Source organism: Pan troglodytes, chromosome 11 (genome assembly GCF_028858775.2).
Source record: "Pan troglodytes isolate AG18354 chromosome 11, NHGRI_mPanTro3-v2.0_pri, whole genome shotgun sequence".
In the NCBI taxonomy this organism is placed as follows: Eukaryota; Metazoa; Chordata; class Mammalia; order Primates; family Hominidae; genus Pan; species Pan troglodytes.
This window is the reverse complement of record NC_072409.2, coordinates 98,210,471-98,228,921: the sequence shown is the minus strand read 5'-3', so window position 1 is coordinate 98,228,921 and position 18,451 is coordinate 98,210,471. Positions and strand designations below refer to the sequence as shown.

At 37.7% G+C, this 18,451-nt stretch overlaps 1 protein-coding gene across 1 annotated transcript in view; it reads left to right on the top strand.

The window, feature by feature from the left end:
- The window catches only part of SH3GL2 (SH3 domain containing GRB2 like 2, endophilin A1), a 214,130-nt gene that overhangs the window by 112,670 nt on the left and 83,009 nt on the right, over positions 1 to 18,451 (top strand). The window lies entirely within an intron of this gene.

Below are 18,451 nucleotides of genomic sequence, written 5' to 3'. Positions count from 1 at the left end.
AAGTTAATGATGAATTGGTCTCGGCAGGTGCCACAGGCTAGATTTTCTGCCATTTAATTTTTGTGTTTCTCACTTGCCAAGGGGTGACTAAATATTTTTCATTGTTTATTTCCTGTTCCAGTTGTTGCTTTATAGCTTTTTCCAGTTTTCTTCTTTCTCTTTGAGACATAAATTGGTCTTTTAATTCCTACTGACCCTAATTCTACTTTTATTTTACCTATCAGAAAATATTGCCACAGTGATCAATAAAAACATTGGAAAGGTGTGTTTTGTTTGTCTCTTTTTAAATTTGTTGGACAGATAATAGAAAATTAGATAGTAATATATTGCTTAGAAAAATGTACTTAGGACATTTCTTGCTAAGCTTAATTTTTTGGGCGGCCTACGAACAAATCCCTATCTAATTGATTTTTGGCAGGGTTTATAACGTTCTAAGCCTGATTTTCAGTTGATTTGCATATGACTCCCATATGTTGAAACCAAAACACTCAGTTTATTGAACATATGAAATAAGACTGGATTTTTAAAAATCTGCAAATTGAGTTGCTTTCTTCTAGCTCTCAAAAAATTGATGGGATTTGCAGTTAGAGAAGATTTTACACTAACATAGTTGGTATTTTATTAAAAGCAAATTTGTACTATTCAGTAACAATATAGATTATAGATTTCCTTATTTTTCCTGGAACTTTGCTCTTCATCTTGTCAGTATTTGATTTGGACTTTAAAATTAGTGGTTTTGTACACTTTTGACAGTTATTACAAAGTACTATATATTTCACATAAACTGCCTGATGTTCTTTGAGAGTACATACTGAAAAGTTTTTTTCAGCCAACAGAAGAAATGGAAGAGGAGGACCTAATTTGACAATATCTATAAAAATTACAAATGCAATCTGTTTCTCAGAATTCATTTCTGAAGTATTCTTTCTTATGTGTGACATGACCTATGTGCACATTTATTAAATACAACATTTTTGAAATCGTAAAGTGTTGGAAAGAGACCAAATAAGTATATATTAATAGAAGATAGACTAAGCGATGGTCCATCTATATAGTGGAATATGCAGATGTTAAAAAAGTAGAGGGTGCTTGCTATGTATGGATATGGGGGACAGCAAGGTGCAGAATATGCTTATCTGAGCTTTTGAGTAAGAAGGAGTGGTATATAATGGTATTCTTATTTGCTTTTTTTTTGCCTAAAGAAACCCTATAAACATATTCAAGAAACTATTAAATGTGCTTGCTTGTAAATATTACTTGGAGAAGCCAGGTGTGGTGACTCACACCTGTAATTTCAGCACTTTTGAGAGGCCAAGGTGGGTGGATCATTTGAGGTCAAGAGTTCGAGACCATCCTGGCCAATATGGTAAAACCCCATCTCTACTAAAAATACAAAAATTAGCTGGGTCTGGTGGTGCATGCTTGTAGTCCCAGCTACTGGGAGGCTGAGGCAGGAGAATAGCTTAAAGACAAGAGACGGAGGTTACAGTGAGCTGAGATTGTGCCACCGACCTCTAGCCTGGGCAACAGAGGAGACTCCATCTCAAAAAAAAAAAATTACTTGGAGAAAGTAGGGCAGCTAGGAGGGGCAGAGGTGGAAAAGAAATATTTTTCACTGTATACTTTTTATTACTGTATTAGTTCGTTTTCACACTGCTGATAAAGACATGCTTGAAACTAGGAACAAAAAGAGGTTTAATTGGACTTATGGTTCCACTTGGCTGGGGAGGCCCCAGAATCATGGTGGGAGGTAAAAGGCACTTCTAACATGGTGGTGGCAAGAGAAAGATGAGGAAGAAGCAAAAGTGGAAACCCCTGATAAACCCACCAGATCTCATGAGACTTATTCACCATCATGAGAATAGCAAGGGGAGAGACCAGCTATTCAGTTACCTCCCGCTGGGTCCCTCCTACAACACATGGGAATTCTGAGAGATAAATTCAAGTTGAGATTTGGATGGGGACACAGCCAAACCATATCAAATAGTGTTTTGGTTTTTTGAGCCATGCCACTGTATTGTCCATTGAAAATAAGACTTTTTTTTTAAGTATTGGGAACTTGCATGTATACTAATATTGATAGTGGGTTTTGGAAATTTACTGAGTGTCTGTTTCTGAGCAGAAAACGTTATGTTTGGACACATGGATCAGGGTCCTCCTTTTGAGACTTTTGGTTGCTGGTGATTTTTTCCCCATTGGCAAGTACTTGAGCATTTCTTCTGCAACGGAAACCCTACCATTAGGAGGCTTAATGGATGCTCTTTTGGTTGCATTAGATGGATGAAGAAACAAAGATGAACTAAATATCTAACTTCTACTTTCTAGGAGTTGCCATTACTTCTGTGTAAAATAGGGATAGCAAGTTTTTGTTTTATTTTGTTTACTTCTGTGTAAAATAGGGATAGAATGTTTTTGTTTTATTTTGTTTGCAGAAATGTGAATGGTGTAAAGCTTCTTCAAATATGGACACACACACACACACACATATAAAAAGAAAGGCTGCCTTTATTCTGTCATTTTATACAAGAATCTTTCTACACATAAAACTGGACAGCAAAATTGCTACCTGAAAATTTGTAATTCTTTTCCTAGATGATATTTTTCAAGAACCAAAGTTGCTGAGAACTCCAGTTCTCTGCTGGATGAATCAAGCGAGCAGTGAACGAAATGCCTGGCAAGGCTTTTGATGGGAGAGGAGTCTCATTTTGCTTTCAGGATAGACACTGAACATCAGTACATTTGTAATCCTGGTAACCACCCCTGTCTTGGTTAGAGCTTTCATGGTAATAATTTAATTTCTACTGATAAAAGAATTTATTACTGAATGTATAGTGGAGAAGAGGAAGCTTATTAATGATCTGAATTTATGTGAAGTGTACGCTATATTTTATTTTCCTACTTTCTTCCATGCCTAATAATATTTTTCAAGATTTTTAGTGGCAGTGCTTCTCTTGTTTTGCTAGTTGGAAACTTTCATATTATTCAGAAAGAAAAAATCCTGATAAGGAAATTGGAGACCAATTTTCTGTATTAGTCTGTTCTTATACTGCTATGAAGAAGTACCTGAGACTGGTAATTTATGAAGAAAAGAGGCTTAATTGACTCACGGTTCCACAGGCTGTCCAGGAAGCTTGTCTGGGGGGGCCTTAGGAAACTTAAAACCATGGCGGAAGGTGAACCGGAAGCAAGCACATCTTCACAATGGCGGAGCAGGAGAGAGGGAAAGAGAGAGCAAAGCTTGGAATATACCAAGAGTCTGGTGTTGATTGCCTATTTTTTAATGCTAATAAGTAAGTGTTAGTTCTTTTTCTCTGGGGGATTTCTTAACTGTTCTATTGTAAAAGCAACTACTATAATTGCCTTTGATAATACCCAGATCGCTGGATTTGCTATATACTAGACTTGATGTACCTGAAGCTGCTAACAGGATTGACTGTCATTTAGCTTTCAGAATTCAATTTATAAAATGTCATTATTTTTCCCCTTCCACTGCAATACTAGAGCTGAAGACAGGCAGGGAAAAGCAAGCAAATATTTGAGAGTGTGAATGGTAGAAGTTGAGGGTGTGAATGTTGGAAATGAACATATTCACCTCTAAATAAAGTGAGAGAAACCACTATTCTTTCTAAATTTTCCATGTGCCAGTAAAATGGGAATGGTGATTTCCTTAAGGTATTGCTCTGGAGAATTTAAATAATTGAGTTAAATGTCAAACTTCACATTTATAGAGCCTACTAAAACCTTCACAAGTGGGGGCTTACAGACTAGAGTTTTATTTTTATTTTTATTTTTTCTGTAGGGAATGGAGTAGGGGAGGCAGTAGCACACTTAGGTGATACCTTGCACAGCAGTCACAATGTTGAAATTTGAAGAAATCTAGTGAAAATTATAAAATTTTCACTAGACATGAATAAATCATTAGGAAAGAATAAAAAAATAGCCAGAGATCACTAGAGGGGAAAGAGGCACTGCAAAAGTTACTGGAGGGAATACAAGAGAAGAAAATAATTAGAAAACAGTCAGTAAGAAATGTCATCCCATTCTCTCCCCTGGCTGCTTTTTGTGGCTTTGTTCAGTGGGTGAAAATTCTGGAGTGTTTATTGGTGTCTTGTAGCATAAGATGAAATATCTTATCAAGATATTTTCATTTTCTCAAAGTGAAATGCGATCGCTTTAACTTCTTAGGATGACAGGTACATGTGGAAGCATCAGAGAGGAACTTGGGATCCCACGAGCTAGCCTCTGCTTCATACACAGTGGAGTAGATGCCTGAGGTGTCAGCAAATATTGAAGATTTTTATTTCCAGGGGGTTAGAAACTTCACGTAGCTTCTCTGCTCTGCACACATAAGGAGTAATTGGATTATTTTCCCTGAGTCAGTAAGGTTTTCGGTGTCACATAATCTCAGGGGAACAAATGCAATTGCTTAGATCTCAATATACTCCTCAGATGGCAACTTTGAGGAGGTAACCAGGAGGTATCTGCACTCCCTCTGTGCTCACCTGGGGCCTTCTGACTTTCTCTGTAAAAAGCCCTTTCTGTATCGATGCTCCTGGGTGGTAGTGGGTTGGATGGCCATTACATAATCACAACCTCTTTTTTTCAGTCAGGGTAGCTATTATGCAGAGAGCTAGGAGTGGATTACCTCTTGGCAGGAATAAGCACAGAAAAATCTATCCAGATTTTTTAAAAAATGGAAACATTGTGAAAAAAATCTTGATGTCTCTGAAATTGGAGGATGGTATTTTATCTGAGGAACATGGGTAGGGAATGTTGGGGTCATTTCTTAGCTCTGACCTTAGTAAGTCATAGAGGCCTTTTTATACTGATGTTGCATTTTTAAAAGGCATCTTGACATGATGGGAGAAAAACAGTAGACCAAAAGAAGGCAGACCTGATAGTTCTAGTTCAGGCTGTGTTGTTGTCTGAGTTGTCCTGCAAGCTGATACAAATCACAACTTCCCCGAGCCTCTCTTTTCTCATCCCCTCAGTGAAGGCCCTCTGTCATACCCAAGTCCTTTCCAGTTCTGAAGTCTGTTCAAAGTGGGGGCAGCTGGAGGACTCAGGGAGGTCCACACTAAAGAGGACTTTTTTTTTCCTTTTTTAAAGAGAACATTTTTAAAATCTGGCTTTATAACTCAAGGATATTTTAAATACAGATAACTATTACATTTGTATTTTGTAATGAATATTTCAGATTTATGTTTGTGCCTTGAAGCTAATTGACTGTGAAGAAAACGGTTTTGTAAACAAAGCCAAAGATAAAGTATTCCTGGATGTATTACAGCAGACAAATAATCACTTTACTATTATGGTATATTAGTCCATTCTCACACTTCTATGAAGAAATACCTGAGATGGAGTAATTTATGAATAGAAGAGGTTTAATTGACTCACAGTTCCACATGGCTGGGGAGGTCTCAGGAAACTTACAGGCCTGGCAAAAGGTGAAGGGGAAGAAAGGCACCTTCTTCACAGGGCGGTAGGAAGGAGAAGTGCCGAGCAAAGGGGGAAAAGCCCCTTAAAAAACCATCAGATCTCATGAAAACTCACTCACTATAATGAAAACAGCATGGGGGAACTGCCCACATGATTCCATTACCTCCTACTGGGTCCCTCCCATGACACATGGGGATTATGGGAACTACAATTCAAGATGAGATTTGGGTGGGGACACAGCCAAACCATATCACATAGCTTTGGATTATCCCTTATTTTTTTTGATTTTTCATAGCCCATTTTTTGTGGATGCTAAAACCAAAATTGCTCTCCACATGCATAGCATATCCATAACCCTCTTACCTTCCATCACTTTCTGGGACTTGTTCTTATTTTAGAGTGACTTTTAAAGACTGAACATGCAGAAGCCTCATTGCCTCTTACAGATAAAGGATGCACTTCTGGGGGGATGTACTAAGTCCAGTGTTGGAACCTTGATACTGTCATGGGCTGACATTTCCTCTTTAAGAATCAGCTCCCTCACACCACAGGGTATTAGAGAGGCCACATGGGCTGTGAAAACCGGGCACTCAGGGCTGGATAGATTGATTGCTAACAAACATATAGATAGTCTGCTTTCTTCAGAATTAGTAGCTGGCTTTGCACCTTCAACTTGAGCATGAGCTCAAATGCATTTCTTTTTTTATTTTATTTTTTTAAGGTGGAGTCTCACTTTTTCACCCAGGCTGGAGTGCAGTGACATGATCTCGGCTCACTGCAAACTCCGCCTCCCGGGTTCAAGGGATTCTTCTGCCTCAGCCACCTGAGTAGCTGGGATTACAGGTGCACACCACCATGCCTGGCTAATTTTTGTATTTTTAGTAGAGACAGGGTTTCACCATGTTGGTCAGGCTGATCTCCAACTCCTGACCTCATGATCCGCCCACCTTTGCCTCCCAAAGTGCTGGTATTACAGGTGTGAGCCACCGTGCCTGGCCTCAAATGCATTTCTATACAGGTCCAATCAGAGTAGTGGCCAGTCCCACTCATGTGTTCAAAATATAACCTGAGGAATGCAAAGCAACATGTTTAGTCTTTTGTCTTAATAATTCCTCTATTAGCAACTTCATTAGACATCCCCTAGTACATAACTTTGTCACTGAAACCATATCATTGCCTCCCGAATACCCTTCTAGACTCCTAACCTTGGAATGCACCAAGGACTATTTAAACTGTCTCATAGTTTTGCAGAAGCAGAAAATGCTAGGATTGTAACCAAGTTCTCCCTGATGACTTGGCCTGTGTTGCGCCTACTAAATTCTTCTTGTCTTCTCGTTTGCTCTATTGTCATGATATTGGTTGAAGGGAATTAGTAAATCAGACTGGCATTGAATCTCTGGGAACTAGAAAATGGGCTAAGATTTAGATGGCATATTCACTTTCTGCATTCCGTTTGTCTGTGTGCTTGTTCTTATTCATTCCTAATTTTTTCCTGTAGCTAGTCTTTTAGGATTTTGGTGTCAACCTTACATATAATTGCCTGGGTACTTCCTGAGGTGATCCTGCTGATTTTAGAAGAACTGAAAGGGAATATTACATATGGTAGTAGGAGTCCTGGATAGGAAGACTTTGCAGTCCTGGCTTCAAGTCCAGATGCAGGCAGTCACCTGTCACTTTGGTCAACATCTTAAGGCCTCCAGGCTTCAGTTATCTTGTCTAAAACAAGGCACCTTCTGCCTCTGAATTTCTGACTCATAAAATGGTCCAAGCCATATTGTCAGTGATGAGTGCTTTTAATATCAGCTTCATACAGAGGTAGCTTTCCAGGCTGCTCTAACTTTTGGATTACATAACAGAGATAGAGTGCCTGATGGATGGATATCTCGATATCTGGCATGTTATGGTGAGTGGGAGACAGCCAGAAGAAAATCCTTGGAAAGTATTTTTTAAAATCTGTGTGAATATGTTTATATTGGGATAGTTCTGAATTCTAGACTTTAGATAAACTAAGAAAATTGGATGTAATATCAAGAGATAAAATTCCATGAGCTGAAGTTGATGAGTAATATACAACTAAGAGAGGAGAAAAGGAAATAAGAGATTAAATGAGATAGAGAAAAATAATGTTGGGCAGGCCATTTAATAAATTCTCTGACTTTGTTTCTGCTTATGCAGAAGAGTTGGACTAAATTATACCTGAACTCCTCTGTTCTGTGAAGTTCACAAGTACAGATGTTTCTAACCTTGAAGGGAAGTAAGATGTTTATTCATTTTTTTCTTTTAGTTTTTGTTCTTTCCCTAAAGATAGAGAATATGCAAATTATTAAAAAATCAAATACAGGCCAGGCGCGATGGCTCACGCCTGTAATCCCAGCTCTTTGGGAGGCCAGGGCGGGTGGCTCATGAAGTCAGGAGACGGAGACCATCCTGGCCAACATGGTGAAACCCCGTCTCTACTAAAATACAAAAAACCAGCCAGGCATGGTGGTGCGTGCCTGCAGTCTCAGCTACTTGGGAGGCTGAGGCAGGGGAATCACTTGAACCTCAGAGGCAGAGGTTGCAGTGAGCCGAGATCATGCCACTGCGCTCCAGCTAGGTGACAGAGTGAGACTCCGTCTCAAAAAAAAAAAAAAAAAAAAAAAAAAAAAAAATCAAATACAGAAAGACATGGGGGAGGAAAAGCCAAAATTCGGTGAAATATTCCTCTCTATATAAAACCATGATTGAGTCACTGTCAGTCATTTGGTAAAGATACTATTAGACTTCTGTGCAAGCAGCATGAACTGTTGCATAACATTCAAGGTGAAGGAAACAAGCAGTCACAGCTTATATTTTTCCAAACTAAATTAAATCCAACTGAAATGTATACTTGCCAGACTGACAGGAATTTCAATATCACCCTCCAGGGATATTCTCCCCTGTGCCTAGTTTGTCAGCCCCCTAACCCCAATCCCCACAAGTGTGTACAGTCTATAAAGGAATTTCGCTGAAATCTGCTTTCAAGCAGAGAGGAGCCTTACCATCCACCGATCTCCTGCTGCCATCCCTGGCCTGCCCTCAGCCTTACTACCATGTGGCACCACTATTGAGCACTAGCCCCTCTTGGCTGTCCAGTAGTGCTTGCTTTTGATACTGTGAAATATCATGAGCTTGAGCTCCCAGCAAAGACCACGTGCCTCTTTGAACAAGGGCAGCTCTATTAGTTCAGTGCATCATCCATTTTCTGAGTTACATAATATATCATTGATGGCATGTGCCATCATTTATTCAGCCAGTCATCTCATGGTGAATGCATAGATCAGCATTATTTATAAAGTGTCACGATGAACACTTTACATGTATCTTTGGCCACCTATCTGTGTTTTTAGAGCTAACACTCAGGAGTCATGTTGCTGTATCAAAAGGTTTACCTGTTAAGTTTTGGCCCCTGTTGCAAGTTTGCATTCTGGAATAGATGCACCAGTTTACATTCCTGAGAGTGCATTGGAGTGCACTTCCTTGTCACGCTTGCTGATCTCTGTGCAAGAAGAAAATAGTTCTGGCTACCACAATCTCAAGAAGAAGAACATATGGTCATACACATGGCAACATTATCTCTAGAGAACTTGGGTTCCTCTGGTATTCAGGATCCATCTGCTAGGGATTTATTATTTTTCTTGTTTCCCCTCTCTAAGTTGGTGTTGAATTGGTCATGTTGACCCACTTAAATTCAGAGGATGAGCTATTTTATTTATCTCATGTTCTCTTACCATATTTGAAGGAATGGCCAGATTTTTCTCAGCCTTCCAACCCTTTCACTGTGTTTTATCGTGTATGTAGGATTTACCCAGTAGCAAAACTATAAATTCAGGGTCTTCAAGCTAAAACTTCCTAAAGCAATACCCTAAGACTCAGTTGTGAACTGAAAAATCTATGGGACTCTAGAGGAGAGGAAGATCTCCCCCTTGGCCTCTTGGTTCCCTGGATTCCTGTGGTTAGGTTAGCTGGAACTAATTGCTGAATATTTGTTTCTTTCTGAAGTTAACCAGTTATTGTCTTATCTTTTGTTCTTTAGCCAGATTCATTTGTCTTTCTGACTTTTTCATGATTTTTCTGTATTTTACCCTTATTCTTTAGAAATATTTCTCTATTCTGTGCTTGTGATTGATTTCTAAGGTCTCCTAGAAGTTACAAAGGGCCTGGGCTAAAATCCTGTCAGCAATAATGCCATATGGTTTCCTAGATGTTCTGCACACTAAAGAAAACACTTATTCTGATATTTTAATCAAACTCTGAGGACTTAAACATATGGTATAAAGAATGCTAGTTAATAGCTTTTTGTGTTATTTTAATGGCAAAAACTGCAATTATGTTTGCACCAACCTAAATAGAACCATATCAGAGTAGCAGAAGAACTCATCTCAAAGCCTGTCTTAGAGAGGTGGATGGACCTGTGCACTGTGTTTCATCATGCTAATATGGAATGTGCCTGCCTTTGGGCAACTCATTTCATATTGGACCTTAATCCCAATTGGTAAAATGAACTATAACCTTTCATCATTCCATAGATTCAGCTTAAAGTGGGCCCACAGAAGAAGAGAGGGTAGAGTGTGAAAATGGAGTCACAAACCCAGCAGAGAATCCTCCCTCTGGTTTCTGAATAAACATTGTATACACAGAAGAAATCAATACGCAGAACCTTCCCAGAGGAATCAGACTGACTACAAAAGTTGAAAAGCTCTTGCTACAAAATACTTAGAAATGATGGATAAAACAAAACAAAAATATGTTTTCATTCATAGCAAAAGTAACCAGAAAGTGTTATCAGGAGCCTAAAATGAAGAGGGAAACTGAAGACCTGAGCTGCTTCAGGAGGAGTAGTGAGGGGAGAGGTGGTAGCGGGTAGGGGGTGAGAGTAGGACTTGAGTATATCGTGTATCATTTGGGGCTTCTTTGTGGGGAGAGACTGGAAGTGACTCACAAGCATGAGTATAGAAATTGGGGAACAGGTAGTAAAATAATTACCGTTATTCGATAATATGATTGTATACCTAGAAAACTTTATGGGCGCAATTGAAACAACATGACGAACAATAAGCATGTTCATTTTAACATACAGAAATATTAGCATATGGGAATAGCCTACATAGATGCGAACAGCCACCAATTAGAAGATATCGTGGAAGGAAAGATCTCATTTGCAGTAGCATTAAACAAAGATAAAATTCCTAGCTATAAATGATATAATTTTTCTATTTAAAAAATAAATATAACACATGTATAATTTTTCCTAGAAAAAGACATAATAAACAGAAAAGCATACCATGTTCTTTTTATGATTGAAAAGACTTAGCATCATAAAGGAGTCAGCTTTCTCTAAGTTAAACTGTAAATGTAATGTGATACTTATACAAAAGATAATATTTTTAGTAAGATAAGCCTATTATAAATTTATGGAAAAATAGTAAAGTATAGCCCAGGAAAATATAAGGAAGGATAATAAGGAAAACTAGCCCTAATATATATTTAAAAACATTAAAAAATCTTTGATATTTAAAATAGTGTATTACTGGTTCATGAAGAAACATTAATAGTTTAACATAAGATACAAGTATATTTCAAATCACTAAAACAAAATAGATAATAAATGGTTTTGGGAAAGATGGATAGTCTGCTTGGAAAAAAGGTTGGATCCATAATTCACATCTTGGATCCATAATTCACATTGGCAGGACCAGGAAAAGTTTCCAGTGGAATAAATAAAGATTTAAATGTTAATGAATGAAATCATAAAAATCACTTGAAGAAACCATTGAAGAAATTCGAAAGTAGTTTTGATCTGATGGAAGCTTTTCTAATTATGATCCCAAACCCAGAAACTATAAAGGAAAGAATCAGGATATATGTACCTGTATAAAGAGGAGAAATGTTGCACAGCAAAAAAAAAAAAAAAACACCCATGCGCTGGGTCACGAAAAAATTTAAACCGTTGGAAAAGCAAGGAGCAAAACATAGTGAACCCTCTTGTTTCTATCTCCCAATTTCAACCATTTCAAACTCATGACTCAATTTCTTTATTTTGAAGGTAATCCTTGCTTATCATATCATTGCATCTAAAACAATCTGCATGTGAATATAAAAGAGTCCTTTTTTCCCTCAACACATTAAAATGCCATTATTACAATTAGGAAATTAGTGATTCCCTAATATTCATGATGATTTTTAAGGCATAGGAAAAATGAGTCTTCCAGTAAGTAAATAATGTCCACCGAAATATCTAAAAGGCACAATCTGTGATTTCAGAAATGGTTTTTTTTAAGGAGATTAATATACTGCAGAAATTTCTATTAAACTAAATTTAGACATGCTTCCCCCTTTCAGTGTTCCAAATGCCCTGAATCTGTTAATGCCTTGCTGTCAGCTGGTTATGCCACTTGATTACGCTTTTGTTAATCCTGGATCTTGCTCTGACCTGACTGAAGCCCATTACTTTATCCTGCCTTAAAAATCGCTTAGGACTGCGACAGATGATGGCCCAGCAGTCTCTAATAAATCCCTCAAGATGGGGACACATCAGACATTGTCAGGACCCTCAAGCTCTTGAAGGAGGATTCAACAGAGATGAAATGTGGAGGTAGTAGTAGCCTGGGTGTTGCCAGAATTTCCCACCCTTTATCAAATGAAAATGAGCTGCATTATTTGGGTAGGGAATGATTTTAAGGATTGTATGGCTCGGGGAAAAAAAAACAATAAAAATATTTTATAAATAACTAGCTTGAGTGAATCTCTTTTCATAAAAATATTTAAGATGCATGTGACATCAATAATGAGTGATGTTGAATTTTGATGTAATAATCACAAGTTTGAATATTAAAATTAGTGTGTTTAGAATAACATGGCAGTTTCATTTCCAAAAGTTGAGGAGGAGGGACTCCTCCTTAACTCATTCTGTGAGGTCAGCATCATCCTGATGCCAAAACCTGGCAGAGTCACAATGAAAAAAGAAAAACATCAGTCCAGTATCCTTGATGATGAACATAGATGCAAAAATCCTCAGGAAAATACTAGCAAACCAAATCCAGTAGCACATCAAAAAGCTAATCCACTATGATCAAGTAGACGTTATCCCTGGGATGCAAGGTTGGTTCAACATATGCAAATCAATATATGTGATTCGTCACATAAACAGAATTAAAGACAAAAACCACATGATCATCTCAATAGATGCAGAAAAGGCTTTTAATACAATTCAGCATCCGTTCATGTTAAAAACCCTTGACAAACTAGACATCAAAGGAATATACCTCAAAATAATAAGAGCCATTTATGACAAGCCCACAGCCAGCATCATACTGAATGATGAAAGCATTCCCCTGGAAAACTGGAAGAAGACAAGGATGCCCTCTTTCACCACTCCTATTCTACATAGTATTGGAAGTCCTAGCCAGAGCAGTCAGCAAGAGATATAAAAAGCATTCAGATAGGCAGAGAGGAAGTCAAACTATCTGTCTTTGTAGACCATATGGTTCTATACCTAGAAAATCCCATAGTCTCTGCCAGAAAGCTCCTTGATCTGATAAATAACTTCAGTGAAATTTCAGGATACAAAATTAATGTACAAAAATTAGTGGCATTTCTGTACACCAACATCATCCAAGCTGAGAGCCAAACCAAGAACACACTCCCATTCACAATAGCCACAAAAAGAATAAAACAACTAGGAAAACAGCTAACCAGGGAGGTGAAAGATATCTACAATGAGAATTACAAAACACTGCTCAAAGAAATCAGAGATAACACAAAGAAATGGAAAATATTTTATGCTCACAGATAGGAGGAATCAATATTGTTAAAACAGTTATACTCTCCAAAGCAATTTACAGATTTAATGCCATTCCTATCAAATTACCAATGACATTCTTCACAGAATTAGAAAAAAAAATATTAAAACTCCTATGGAATCAAAAAGCCTGAATAGACAAGGCTAAGCTAAAAAGACAAAGCTGGAGGCATCGCATTACCTGACTTCAAGTTATGCTACAGGCTATGGTAACCAAAACAGTATGGTACTGGTAGAAAACAGACACACATACCAATGGAACAGAATAAAGAGCCTAGAAATAAAGCCACACACTTAACAACCATCTGATTTTTGATGAAGTTGACAAAAAGAAGCAATGGGGGAAAGTACTCCTTATTCAATAAATGTTGCTGGGATAACTGGCTAGCCAATATGCAGAAGATTGAAACTATACCCCTTCCTTACGTCATCTAAAAAATTAACACCAGATGGATTAAAGACTTAAATGTAAAACCTAAAACTGTAAAAATCCTGGAAGGATAACCTAGGACATGCTGCTGTGGACATAGGACTTGGCAAAGATTTCATGATGAAAATGCCAAAAGTAATTGCAACAAAAACAAAAATTGACAAAATAGAGATCTTCTGCACAGCAAACAGACAATCTACAGAATGGGAGAAAATATTTGCAAACTATGCATGCAACAAAGGTCTAATATCCAGAATTTATAAGGAACTTAAATTTACAAACAAAAAAAACAACCCCATTAAAAAATGCACAAAAGACATAAGCAGACACTTTTCAAAAGAAGGCATACATGTGGCCAACAAGCATATAAAAACATGCTCAGCATCACTGATCATTAGAAAAATGCAGATCAAAATGACAATGAGTTACTGTCTCACACCAGTCAGAATGACTGTTATCAAAAAGTCAAACAATAACAGATGTTGGCGAGATTGCAGAGAAAAGAGAATGCTTATGCACTGCTGCTGGAAATGTAAATTAGTTTAGCCATTGTGGAAAGCAGTGTGGCAATTTCTTAAAGAACTTCAAACGGAATTACCACTCAACCCAGCAATCCCATGTTGGGTATATTCCTAAAGGAATATAAATCATTCTACCATAAAGGCACATGTATGCATATGTTCAGCACAGCAGTATTCACAGTAGTAAAGACATAGAATCAACCTAAATGGACTTGATATAGAAAATATGTATCATATGTACCATATTCAGGCCACTTAAGTTGATGTAGATTCAACCTAAGTGGACTGGATAAAGAAAATGTGGTTTATATACACCACAGAGTACTACGCAGCTGTGAAAAAGAATGAAATCATGTCCTTTGCAGCAACATGCATGGAGCTGGAGGCCGTTATTCTGAGTGAACTAACACAGGAACAGAAAACAAAATACAGTATGTTCAGGTATAAGTGGGAGCTAAACATTCAGTACACATGGACACAAAGAAGGGAACCATAGACATTGGGGCCTACTCGAGGGTGGAGAGTGGGAGGAGGGTGAGGGTCGTAAAACTACCTGTTATGTACTGTGCCTATCACCTGGGTGACAAAATACACCAAATGCTCATGACATGCAATTTACCCGTGTAACAAACCTGCATGTGTACCCCATAGTGCTAAAATAAAAATGAAGAACTTGGTAGTTCCATCCAATTTGTTTTAAAAAATGTTTAATAAAAAAAATTTTGGAGACATAGGGCTAAAAACTGATCAAAGTAATATATAGAAAGTATTAGTCGATGATATCAAAGTAATGTCGATATATCTAATGTAAGAGATCAAAGTAATATATTCTAAATAAAACTCAGATTTGTGTCATTTGAGAGTTTACCCCTTTTATTCTGGAGTGGCAAAGGGACATGCCCAAGGCCACTAAGTAGGGCCTGCATCCCATGTCATGATCCCAGTGCCTTTTTCCTTTCCATGTGATCATACTTCCTTTCATACCTTTAAGTCGATTATCTTCCTTCCTTAGAATGTGTGTTGAAGTTTTGAATAAAGCATAATAGACATGAATGTATTTTTATGCTTTCTTAATTTAAGCTGTTTTTCTCCACATTGCCTGTGATGCTAGCACCTCTTCATGAACTTTCCTGTCCTCTCAGTTGTACCAGGCTTTTGATTCTGCCAGATGCAGCGGGAGAGCAATTGCTCTTCCTAAAGAAATCCATAGTTGGCTTTATTTTCCTCTTATCTTTTCTTACCATGGTAAACTTTTATGGTCATTTATCTCTGTCATAAAATGAATGTTGTACGTGTAATCTTTCCTGTCTTAAATTATATGACATATACTGTTCATGTCTTTGTTCTAGTTTCTTTTATGTAAATGGGCATTTTGGTTTATGAAGAAAGATTTGTATCTTATTTTTTTCCTCCTGGCTTTAGACATCTTATAGGTGAGTCTCTTAGAGTTTTGGATCTTCCTTGCAGGTCCCTCTATTCCTGATATCTAAGACTAATCTTATACCTTTAAAATGAATAATGACCCTTAAAAAAATGGAATCCTCTTCTCACATAGGAGAGTCAGGAGAGGCTAGAAAAAGTTGCTGTAGGGTTTTGCCTCAACAAAATAGTAAGCATTTGAAAGGAAATTCAAGCAGTGTGCTTTGGCCAGAGAAATGTAGCATTTCAGAGTAAAAGGGATTTTTAGGCAATTTGTATATATATATGCACTTGACATGTAAAGCCCTTACACTGCTAACCAGTGGTCAGCCAATCCTTGCTTAACCCATGCTGAAGACCAGAAAATCAGGAGAGCAGCCTACAGTAATAGGGGGAACTTGTGCTTTTAATCAGGCAAATTTCTGTATCCTGACTGCAACACACACATGTTGTGACCTTGGGCAAGACGCTTGACTCTCTGATTCTCCATTTCCGTATTGTGGTCTCATTAGAGAATTAAATGACATATCAACTACCATTATTCTCATCTATCACATCTGAGCTGAAATATCTTCCACTAGCTCTCATGTCTTTCTTCTAAATCTTCCTCTTGGGGTCATACAGAACACGGTTGTAATCTCACTAGCTGTCTTCTAGGTGTGTTTAATTTCAAGTCTCAACTCTCTCTAGGGCTGTCCATTATCTTTTATGTGTTTGAAAGCTGTGCAATCAAAGGACAATGGAGACAGAACATTGGTAAGCCAATGTCACCTTCTAGCATTCTCTGTGATCTACCTGTATTTTACTGTGCTGTACTAACTTTGTGCTATGCAACAGTCACTTTGTGAACTTGTGGTATTTGTGAACAGGAGCTCAAATTAAATATTCCGTTTCAGTCATTAACTGATGTGAAGAACTCTTCCTTTTCTGGATGAAACTATACATATGTTTGGCAAAGGAGAGTGAAAGTTGATATTGATACCAGACACTTTACAGCTATTAGACCTTACACCTAAATCCTTACGTCTAAGATTTAAAGCACGGTCCTTTACATAAGCCTGTTTCATTTGCTACCGATAATAAAAATCCTGTCCTAACATAGACAAGTGAAAAAGTAACCTCATATGCATATTCTGTTTCCCACTCATCTTGTGTGTTTACTCTTCACGTGTCTCCCAAATCCAAATAAAAGGTGAGACCTAGAGAGACACATGTTCACACTTGTCCTCTTAGAAGCATGTAGATTTTATGCATGATGTCCCCATTATTGTAAATGGAGTGTACAAAGATAATTCAGCAAGTCCTTATCTCTCAGTGTCTCAATTATGAATAGTTTTTGATTCAGTGTTGCCCTGAGGGCCTCTGAGGTGGGTAGAGAAACCGTCTGTCTCCAGATTCTGGACTGTTCCCAAGGTCTTGGCTTCTTTCTTCCCATCGTGGTCATTGCTGTTCCCAGGTTCTGTGCCTGCTTCTGGACATCCTCATCACTGTCCCCACTCCTTTCATTTTTCCCTTCATTTTTCTACAGTCTCACTCGTATTTGTGTTTGGTTTTGATAGTGAGACTGAATTTTGTTTCAGCTTAAATGATTATCACACTTTATATGTTTCATTTTTTGATTTTGACTCTTAGCATTCTTTCATGTCAAATGTTTCTAGAGAAACTCTACTTTGCGTTATTTAGGGACCCCAGAGTAGAGCAATTCCAGTTTGAAAATATTCTAATTTTGGCTTTTAAAAACATGTAAAGTGTGAGGATGAAACCATTAGAGCTTGACTTTCTTAGAAATTTGTCAAGTATATATTTAACAAATGTATACGATTGCGTTATATTTTATTTATAAATTAAATGTTCTTTAACCATGAACACCTGGTCAGGTCTCTCTAGTGGCTTTAAGTAAAGACCACTTCATTTACCCTCACATGCCTAAGATAATGCCTCTTGTTGTGCTTCAGGTTTGTTATGTGAAAGCAGTCCACTTCTGAGATTAGTTTAAAATGTTCTATTTAAAGGCTGTTTGCATGGCCCCATTTAAGAAATTAGGCTATGCAAATCCAACCTGATTATGAGATTCAGGTTTAAAGAAATTTGAAGTGCATTTGAGATTCTTTGTTACCATCGATCTTAGATTTTACTGGAATGAAACCACTGAGTTTCAGGCTTGTTAGGTTTCACTTAAGAATTCCATTTCCAGCACCAATGTTATTACCTTTCATTCTGAGACCTAAGTGACCAAGCTGTTATTTTTCTCCCTGTTCAGCAATTGATTTTGTTGCCTTGATATACTTTTATTTATCAGTTTATTTCCTGCTGCCATGATTCTTACTCCTATCAAGACATTCGTTTTTGTTTCTAATGTGGGTAAAATGTTTAGGCCAGAGGTTCTGCTGATCTGTGATTCTCTAGATTCTGCAGGTTGAAGTGTTTCCCAGGGCTTGCTTATTTGGGGACCATGAAGAATCCATTTGGCCTGAAAAAAGCTTGGTTTATTTGTATACTACTTGTAAGATAAGTCAGTCCTTTACAATATCCTGTCATGGATGGAATAGACCACTCATGAATAGAAAACAGAGTGTATTAAAGCCTTTAATCAAGAAATCCTACCAAATTCCTAATCGCAGATGTAAGAGCATATTTCTTGTGTGGCAAGTCCGTGAAACGAAAGGGCTGATCCATACATATATGTGTGATACCCCTCAGCAGAGAGAGATGCTCCAGATATTAGGCTGTTTTTGGTGCTGTCTCTAACATGCAAGTGGGCTGTGTATCATTGGCCTCTTTTCCTCCAATGTGCCTAGTAGAGCATCCTAAAGGAGCTTACAA